This window comes from Equus quagga, chromosome 17, assembly GCF_021613505.1.
Source record: "Equus quagga isolate Etosha38 chromosome 17, UCLA_HA_Equagga_1.0, whole genome shotgun sequence".
Taxonomy (NCBI): domain Eukaryota; kingdom Metazoa; phylum Chordata; class Mammalia; order Perissodactyla; family Equidae; genus Equus; species Equus quagga.
In genome coordinates this window covers 33,823,484-33,832,085 of record NC_060283.1, presented here as the reverse complement: position 1 = coordinate 33,832,085, position 8,602 = coordinate 33,823,484, and the positions used below count along the sequence as shown (strand labels likewise).

The following is an 8,602-nucleotide window of genomic DNA, read 5'->3' as shown; positions in this document are numbered from 1 at the left end:
GATGCTTCTCCTGGCTCTGAGTTAAACTTGGAAAGGAATTTTTTTTTTTTTTGAGGAAGATTAGCCCTGAGCTAAGATCTGCTGCCAATCCTCCTCTTTTTGCTGACCCTTAGCTAACATCTGTGCTGATTTTCCTCTACTTTACATGTGGGTCGCCTGCCACAGCATGGCTTGCCAAGTGGTGCCTAGGTCTGCAACTGGGATCCGAACTGGCAAACCCCAAGCCACTGAAACAGAACGTGAGAACTTAACTGCTGCGCCACCGGGCCAACTCCACTGGTTGTATATATTTATAGTAAAGAAAATCCACTGAATTTCTCCATGAAGAGGACTCATTTAACAACCACCCACATTCGGACAGCTGGAGTCCATCAGTAGATCTCGCCAAGGACAGAATCCTTTTTGCAGGTCATTCATAGCTTGGAACCAGGAAGCATCAGATGCTAGAAGCAGAGATGGGCGTAGGATATTGCTGGGCTCCAGCTCCGGGTGAGCCTCACTCTCTGTGAGGAAGAAGACCTCTGAAAGGTTGCATTCAATCATATGTTGCAAGTTAAGTTGCACAGAAGGCACGGGAGCTTGTTTCTGCCGGGAGTTTGGAGGGAACCACGGTGGACAAATTTGATCTGCTGAAGACTTTTGTAAAGTTAATTTTAGGTTCCAGATACTTTGTTTTGTAGACACAGTATCATTCACTGGCAGCAATGGTTCCTGGAGCTGGGGATGCAGAGGTGAATAAGATGTGTCCCTGTACATAACACAGAAGCCATCGCAACATCCCCGTGGAAGGAAAGGAAGCCTTGACCTAAGGGGGGTCTTACTTTCCCGAGGGTCTCTGATCCGTTTGAGCAAGCCATCCCATTTCTAGTACCCTCGGGTTATCCTCCCAGGGTGTGCTCTGGCCTCCCTACCCCCGCTGCCTGTGGAGCCATTTTAGCCCTGAGATGCTCTGACTCACCAGCCCACCCAGCCACTCTCTGATCTGTAGAATCCCAAACCGGAAGAATGCAGCCATGGGGCAGTCCCTGGAGAGACTGTCTCTGCTTTTTCTGTCTCTGAGATTCCACGAACCCACAGAGAATCCGTTTGTCGAGCATTACGCACACTGCAGCTGAAAATCCTCGGAAGATGGAACCCATTGTTGTGAGTGATTGAGTTTCATATTGTTTTGCCAACTCCCAAACAAACGGACAGATCCGTTTGGAGCTTGTTTTTCTTTGTTGTTGTTTAATAAAGCAGCAATCATATAGCGTGTAAGATAATGGAATGGTTGAATGCAGACTTGAATTATTTTATTTTATGGAGTCTTAATTAGATTTGTAATGCTGAGCTCCTAAGAACCAAATGCTGCTTCGATTTAATGAGACCTGTTATGGAGAGTTAGAGAATTGTAATTCTCCCATTAACTCAACAATGATCCATACTGCAAAGTTTAGCATATATCAAGTTGCAAAAGATGCTCTTGACACAGCAGGGGATCCAGTCCTCATTTCTCCTTATTTCTCCATGCTGTTTCCTCTCGGTGTTCTTTTCATGACCCCTGGAGAAGAACCCTTCACCTCAGAAGGTTCTTCATTAAAGTTTCGATGATTTACCACCCCACCTGAGCGGCGACTTTGGTGGCACATGGTCCTGCTGTGGGGCTGCACGGGGAGGTTCTCAGCTCAAAGCTCACGTCTTCAGTGCGTGTCACATCCCACCTTCCAGCAGGTCATCGCTTCCTGGGACCCGACCACCAAGATGGGATAGCCACAGAGTCGGGACACCTGTGGGTCAAAACCAACGTTGAGGCGGGTTCTGTAGATAATTTATTGCCACGAATATCTAAAGTACCAGGTTTATGAATAATTTGTTTTATTACAACATAAGCCCCAGTGGCCATCCCTATCATAACACCACTCCAGTTTCCCGCCTCCCAGTCTGGTGTTCAGAGTACGAGGGAGAGGGGTGGACTCAGAGCTGGGGCCCCGGGGAGCATTTTGAAGGAGAAATGGGGAGTCCGTTGGGAACCAGCACCCGGGGGGAACCCCCCCCTGCACTTCCTGGAGGAGCTGAGAGGTGGGGCTTCCAGGCAGTGGTCTTGGGGGCACACAGGTGGCAGCCTCCCTTCCAGCATCTTCCCTCGTGACTCCTCGGGCTGCGTACACAGAGCACCCCGCTGCCCTGTTGGCCCAGAAGCGTGGAACCGGCCCGTGGTCTCTTGAGGGAGTGAGTCTAAGCTTCAGTTTTCCTGTTGGAGAAGTGGAGGCAACGAGAGTCCCTACTTTCTCACCAAGCACGTAGGTGGGGCTCCCCCAGCACGGCGCCTGCCCACAGCCAGGGTCCAAACGCCCTGCCACTGCCACTTCCTAATTTATTCTCTTTTCTTTTTCCTATGTTTCAGAGCCCCTTTAAAAGGGAGAACATGAAAGCCTATTTCTGGCTCAGGGTTGGTCTTACAAGGGTCTCCAAACTTTGCATTCCTATAAAAAAATAATTTTGGAAAAGCCCCATCGTGTTTTTAAGGGATGCATTGTACGGCAGTACACGTGTCTAACGTGTGGTGTGATTCATAGAACATACAGGTGTGGGGAGGAGGACATTTCCTCTACCGAATGTGGGTTCGCCTGGCCGGAGAACGAGTTAAATTCACGAGACAGAATAGCAAGAGAAAATTAAACAAAGCTCTATGAGGACCATGGCCCGGGGCCTTTCTTCCCGAAGGAAGAAAGGGCCAAAGAAGTGGGGTGCACACAGTGGTGATATACCCCCAAACAGGGTGTTCACATGTGATTGAGATGTCCCTCCCACAATAGTCACAAGATTGCCCTGTCGGCACAGTGCTTGATGGACACAGCAGGTAGTGGGTCTGCTGTCTCAGAGGGCGTAGCAGGAGGCAAGTCTATTGTCTCAAGCTGGGTGGTCAGAGGTGAGCGCAGCAATCGGTTCCTAGCCTAAGGAAAGATGCTTAATCCTTAAAGAAATGCCAACGTTGGGAGGGGGAGGGAAGTCAGTTACAGGAGGTTACCAGACAAGCACAATAAACAAATGCAGATTTAAGTCCTTGCCTTTGGCATTGATTAAGAGTTTCTAGAGACAAGGTCATCCCCTTTCTTCTTCCTGGTACAGAGAGGGAGATAGCTTTACAGATGGAGAGTTCCTTTACAACGTAAATGTCTCCTAACAAAGGGCAAGCAAGTTCCACCCCTCAGAGCCTCCTTCCCTGTCCCAATTTATCAAAAGCAATCAGCCTCAAATAATCCTCATGCCAAAGAGACACATCTTGGGGTAGCCAAATCCAGGTCCCCACACAGGGAAAGAATGTAAGGAATGAGATACACCAAAAGGAAGCTGTGGTATTTCCTTCACGCCCCTTCGTGGATGGTCCTCTGTGCAGCCTGGGGTGCCCACTGCTGTCTCAAAGACCCCTGGGCCCCCGGCACCTGGTCCTCCCTTCTCCTCCACGGACTCGGGAGCCTCTGCTCCCCTTCCTTTTGGGCCCAGTGGGCAGACACTGTAAGGACCTTCCCAGCCTTGGCTGAGGGGTGCCACTTCCCCACAGCCCCGTCACCCCTCTGTGCCCCGAGGCCTGGGTGAGGGTCTGTGGGCAGGATGGGTGGGGACACCCCTGGTCCCCTAACTTTCTCTCCCAGGGCCTCCCTTTCCTGTTAGTTCAGTGGAAAGAGGTTGGAATTTTTCAGAATGCCCTTTACTAAAGAAATAAGGGAAAATAGAGCTCACAGAAGGAGCATCCGAGGACATGGACCTGTCACTTGGCAGATTGTCGATGTCTCTGCTCAGAGAACTGCAGACGGAGTGGGGCTCTGGGACACCCTCCCGCAGGGTGATGGCCTTCACAGGCTCTCGGGGAATCTGCTCACCCCTGAGACTGAGGCTCAGCATCCCTGGATGCAGGAGACGTGAGTGCTCATCTCTGAGGCTGACGGGATGAACGAGGACGGCATGTGCGAGGCGAGCACAGGTGCCTGGCACCCATCAGACCATGACCCCCACAGCCGTTGTCTTGTCTTGGTGAAGATCTGCCCTCACCATTCGTGTGGCTCTGGGCATGTGCCTTCACCTCTCTGGACTACGGTCTCTTTATCTGTGCAGTTAGAGGGATGGGCAGCCTGATGCGGAGATCCCTGGCCACTGACACGCGTGGCTCCAGTTCTAGGCACACTGGCAGCAGCCCCTTTCTCCTTACACCCTGGAACCTTCCTCTGGTGGATCAGCCTCTGAAACCACTAGCACCTGGGGTCTGGGATGGCAGATGATGCTCTTTGGGAATCTCACCAGGCCAGACACACCTCCTCCTTTCGCTCTGGTGTGGGGAGCGCTAGTTGGCTTCTCTTTCGCAGGCACAGAAGCTCCCACGCCCAGCCCGAGATAGTAGCCCACATGCAGAGCCAGGGGCATTGACAGGTCCAGAGTGTGGTCACCACTCAGGCCCCACCTGGCTCAGCTTCCCACCCAGGCCTGAGCCCTAGTGTGTGCGAGGGGTCCTCACCCACCTTTCTGGTTTACAGCCTGCCCACCAGTGGGGTGAGTGTGGATCTCCAAGGATCCCACTGCTACCGTGGAGAATCCAGAACAATGCAGGGTTGGGGCTGCCCCAATAGGAGAGTCGCTGGACCACCCTGGGCCTGTCTAAAGGATGTGATGACAATGCCCACCTCTCAGACTGCTGGAAGGATGAGTGAGGCAGCGAGAACCACACTCATGCCACGTGTGAAGGGATGTGAGGGACACATGTTAGTATTTTTAGCTATACTTTGAATTCTGAGCTGCCTGCCCTTTTCAGATTCAGCAGGAGGTGGCCTGTGGCTGTCAGCCTCCAGTGGGACCCCCCGTAACCCCCAGCCCTGTGCAGTCCCCTCCCACACTGTACCAGAGTCACACACCGAGAGTGAAGGGATGTCACTTCTGAGACTGGATTGTCAAGGATGTAGTGGCTTCCATCTTAGCCACTCTCTCTCACCTTCTTGGATCCCTTGCTCTGGGGGAGGCCGGCTGCTGACAAGAGGCCCACAGGACCAGGCACGGAGGCCTCTTGCCCACAACCGTGTGCGTGAGCTCGGAAGTAGGACCTTCAGATCCAGCCAAGCCTTCAGAGGACACTCCAGCCCCAGCCGCCAGCTTGATTGACACCTCATGAGAGTACCTGAGTCAGAGCCACCCAGCTTAGCCGGTCCCAGATTCCTGGCCCTCAAAAACTATGTGAGATAATAAATATTCGCTGTTCCAAACTGCTGGGTTTTGGGGAAATTTGTTAGGCAGCAGTAGACCAGTAATCCACGGCCCCAACAATATTGGGTCCCAATCAGAATTCACTACATCAGAGTAAAGGTCCCACGGGGCATGCTGTACAGGCCCCGTCCATCATCCCCCTGCCACCTAAAGTCTCGTCTTTGTCTAGTCACCCCCTTCCTGATCCCCTCCCTGAGGTCCCTCTGGACCAGCTGCCATTTCCCAGCATCCCCCCTTGTCCTGTGCTCTGTTGTTCTCAGAGCCTGGTCTCGGTCTGAAACTCTCTATGCCCTTTCTGAGCCCCAGAACAGAAGTCCTCCTCCCAGGAGACCTCCCGGAGCCCAGGTAGAGGTAGCATCTCTGACCTCTGAGATCCCGCAGCACGTCCCGCAGACCCCACGGCTGCACTGCTCCTGTCGAGAAGATGCTTGTGGCTAACAGAGTCTCCGTGGGCTCCCATCATCCCTGCCTTCTGGCATCTGTGCCTGTTCAGTCTTCAGGGAAACAGACCCTTCCCCAGTCGAGCCTCAGGTGAGACTGCAGCCCTGGCCCACACCTTGATGCAGGCTTGCGAGATCAAAAACTAAGCTGCGATGTCTGGTCCACAGAAACTGCGAGGTGATAAATGTAATATTTCAAGTTGCTGAATTTGCGGTAACTTGTTATGCAGCAACAGATAAATAAAACGATGCCTTATCAGGAACTGCAAAGATGGTAGGAGATGTGCTGTCCCCTGGGCTTTTAGAGCAGCACCTCTGGTCCCGTTGAGGTTACACGGTTTTGTGTAGTCAGTCTCAATCATGAGGAACGAGGGGGGTTCTGTAAATAGCTGCTCCAGCTCTGGACCCAGAGGCACGTGCAGCCTCGCCTCTTCCTGGCAGGGCCACCTTGCTCAAGTTACATTCTCTAAGCCTGTATTTTCCCATCTCTACAATGGGCACAGAAATGCTGCTCACTTTGTGGGGCTGTTGAAAGAGTTATCGGAATTAAGTGCTCAGAACATTATCTAGAAAAATGGTAATGACCTGTTCAGAGTTTGTAGAATGGTCTACTTCTTGTTTTCTTTCTTCCGTCTTACCGCCTCTGTAGGGGGAGGGTAAGGCTCTGAGAACTACCATTTTTAGATGTTAAAACGAGGCCCAGAGACTCCTCAGGGTAACTTGGATGCTCTGAGGGGAGGCAGAGAGGTGGGTGGCCACGACCAGGGTCAAGGGGGACCAAGCTCAAGAACACTTATCCTCCTGGGTCTTGCTTCACGACTCTCTCTGGCCCAGATGGACCCCCTCCTTCTCTGCAACTGGTGCCGGGAAGTCCAAATGGGTGAGGACCGTGGGCTGACAGAAGAATACAGCTCTGTCCTCTCTTGGTTCCCAGGGGGTCCCACGCCCTCCTTCCTGGAAATTAAATGCCCAGAAAACTAGCTGGAGGAGCCACTGGCAGCCAGATGAGGCAATTACATTTTTTGAGCAATGGAAGTGACCGAATTGCCTGTAAATGTTAGAGACAAGCTTATATGAAAGTTGGTGCAAGAGCTATAATCAAAATGATTACAAGGTACGACGAGAAGACAAAAGAAGTAGAGGCAGAAATTAAGGACATTAAACAAAGAAGCGAACAGCTCACCAGCGACTGCAAATGGCATGGTTCAGAGCCCGTGTCTCAGCAGCGTCGGGCCTTGGGAAAAAAATTGCTGGGTGTCTGGTGGGAAAAGGCTTGTCGCTAGGATGTGCTTAACCCGAAGGAAACAGAAACGTTCCCCACGCGGAGCAAGGGTGGGAAAGTTAAAGGAGGAGTTGTTTATCTGCCTGGAGTGCTGGCCAAGCCACTCGAAATGACCTGAAATAGAAGCAGGAAATCTTGGCAGGTCACGCTGCCTCTCTGTGCCTGTTGGAACACGCAGCATGTGGGCACGAGGGATGGGGACGGTGGTGCTCTTGCCCCACCATCCTCATCAGTACGGAGGGGGATCCTCCATCATTTATTAGACCAATGGCTCCCTATCTAGTCCCCACCCACCCCCAGACCCCCATAAGAAAGACTCTCCACCTGGCACAAGCGCAAACAGCACCCAGCACATGGAAGGAGAAGGAATCCCAGGGTCTAGCCCCCATGTTAACCACTGCACTGTGGGCCTTGGCTTCCGTACCTGCAGGACAAGGGACCCAGCTTCATCAGCGTTATTCCAGCTCGTCTGTGGTGCCGATGCACACGGAGCCCAGGCCCCGAGGGTGTCGCCCGCTCTCAACCTCCCTGCTGCTATGGCTCCTGAGCAGCACTTCCGACACCCTACCCAGATGGAACGAGAGTGACTTCAGCCCTGAGGATGCTCTGGAGAAAACACGCTTTCTTTCTCCCCACCAATTACAGACCTAATTATACTCCTTGACTCATATTATGAAACATTCTCCTCAGTGTGGTCACCTGAAATACCGTAATTTGTCACATTTAAATGCCTTATGCATAAGGTCTGTTTTTTTTCTTTCGTTGTGGTCTTGTACCCTCCTAGCAACCCCGTGGGTTAGGAAAATAAAGACACAGATGAAGAGGATGAGGCTAGTGACATCAGTGATGAAGTCCAGGGCAGAGCAAGTCAGGGAGGTCTGAACGGCAGACTCAGCACCAGGCTGGGGACCGGTGACGGAGCTGGCGTTCCCACTTTGAGCTCCCACTGCAGATTGCAAATGGGCTCAGAGCCGTTCACGGCAGTTGACGGTCTGGCATGGGCAGATGCGCGGGCACCCCTCTACGAGAAGCGAACCTCCCCTGCTGCCCCTTAGCTCTGGGCTTTGTGCAGAGCTTTGGAACCGTCCTTGCAGGCCATTGTCAGCCCTCTCACCACCCGTTCAGGAGCCCCCGGCTGTGTTCTGTAGAAGCAGACCTGAGATGCATGTGGGCACAGGGTTTATAAAGAAAGTGCTCTAGAGAAACCAGTAATGTTGAGGGGCGCAGGGCAGAGGAGGGAGCCGAGCAGGGGGCATTCAGGTGGAGGCCCAGCCTGTGCCCGATCCTGCAGGGGCTCTGGAGTGTGACTGGCCCCGAGCATCCTTGGCAGGGCCTGGCTCTCTAACTGAACTCTGGGCAGTCATTGGCTGACCTCCCAGAGTCCAAGGGCAGCTTCCAGAGAAGTTCACGGGTGCAAAATTCACTGGAAGCAAAGAGCACAAGAGCCCAGGGGTGGGTACCCCAAACCAGAAAATATGATACAGGGCATCTTGGCAGCATCCAGCAGGGTCCACTAACCCGGATTTCACTCTGGGCTGGAGAATGCTCCATCCACACGGCCCCCTCCTCTCATGTTCTCCTCTTTTGACTTATAAACACTCTTAACCCCACACTCCCAGAGACCCTCAACAGTAATTAAAAGTGGCATTAA

General features: G+C 52.6%; 1 long non-coding RNA gene across 1 annotated transcript; it reads right to left on the bottom strand.

Moving 5' to 3' along the window:
* Positions 1–244: 244 nt before the first annotated feature.
* On the bottom strand, positions 245–7,504 carry LOC124229287 (uncharacterized). The gene is made up of 3 exons (XR_006885843.1): positions 7,376–7,504; positions 6,853–7,065; positions 245–1,766 (listed from the first exon to the last, which is right to left on the bottom strand). It is a non-coding gene; the product is annotated as an uncharacterized LOC124229287 (long non-coding RNA).
* Positions 7,505–8,602: the final 1,098 nt, after the last annotated feature.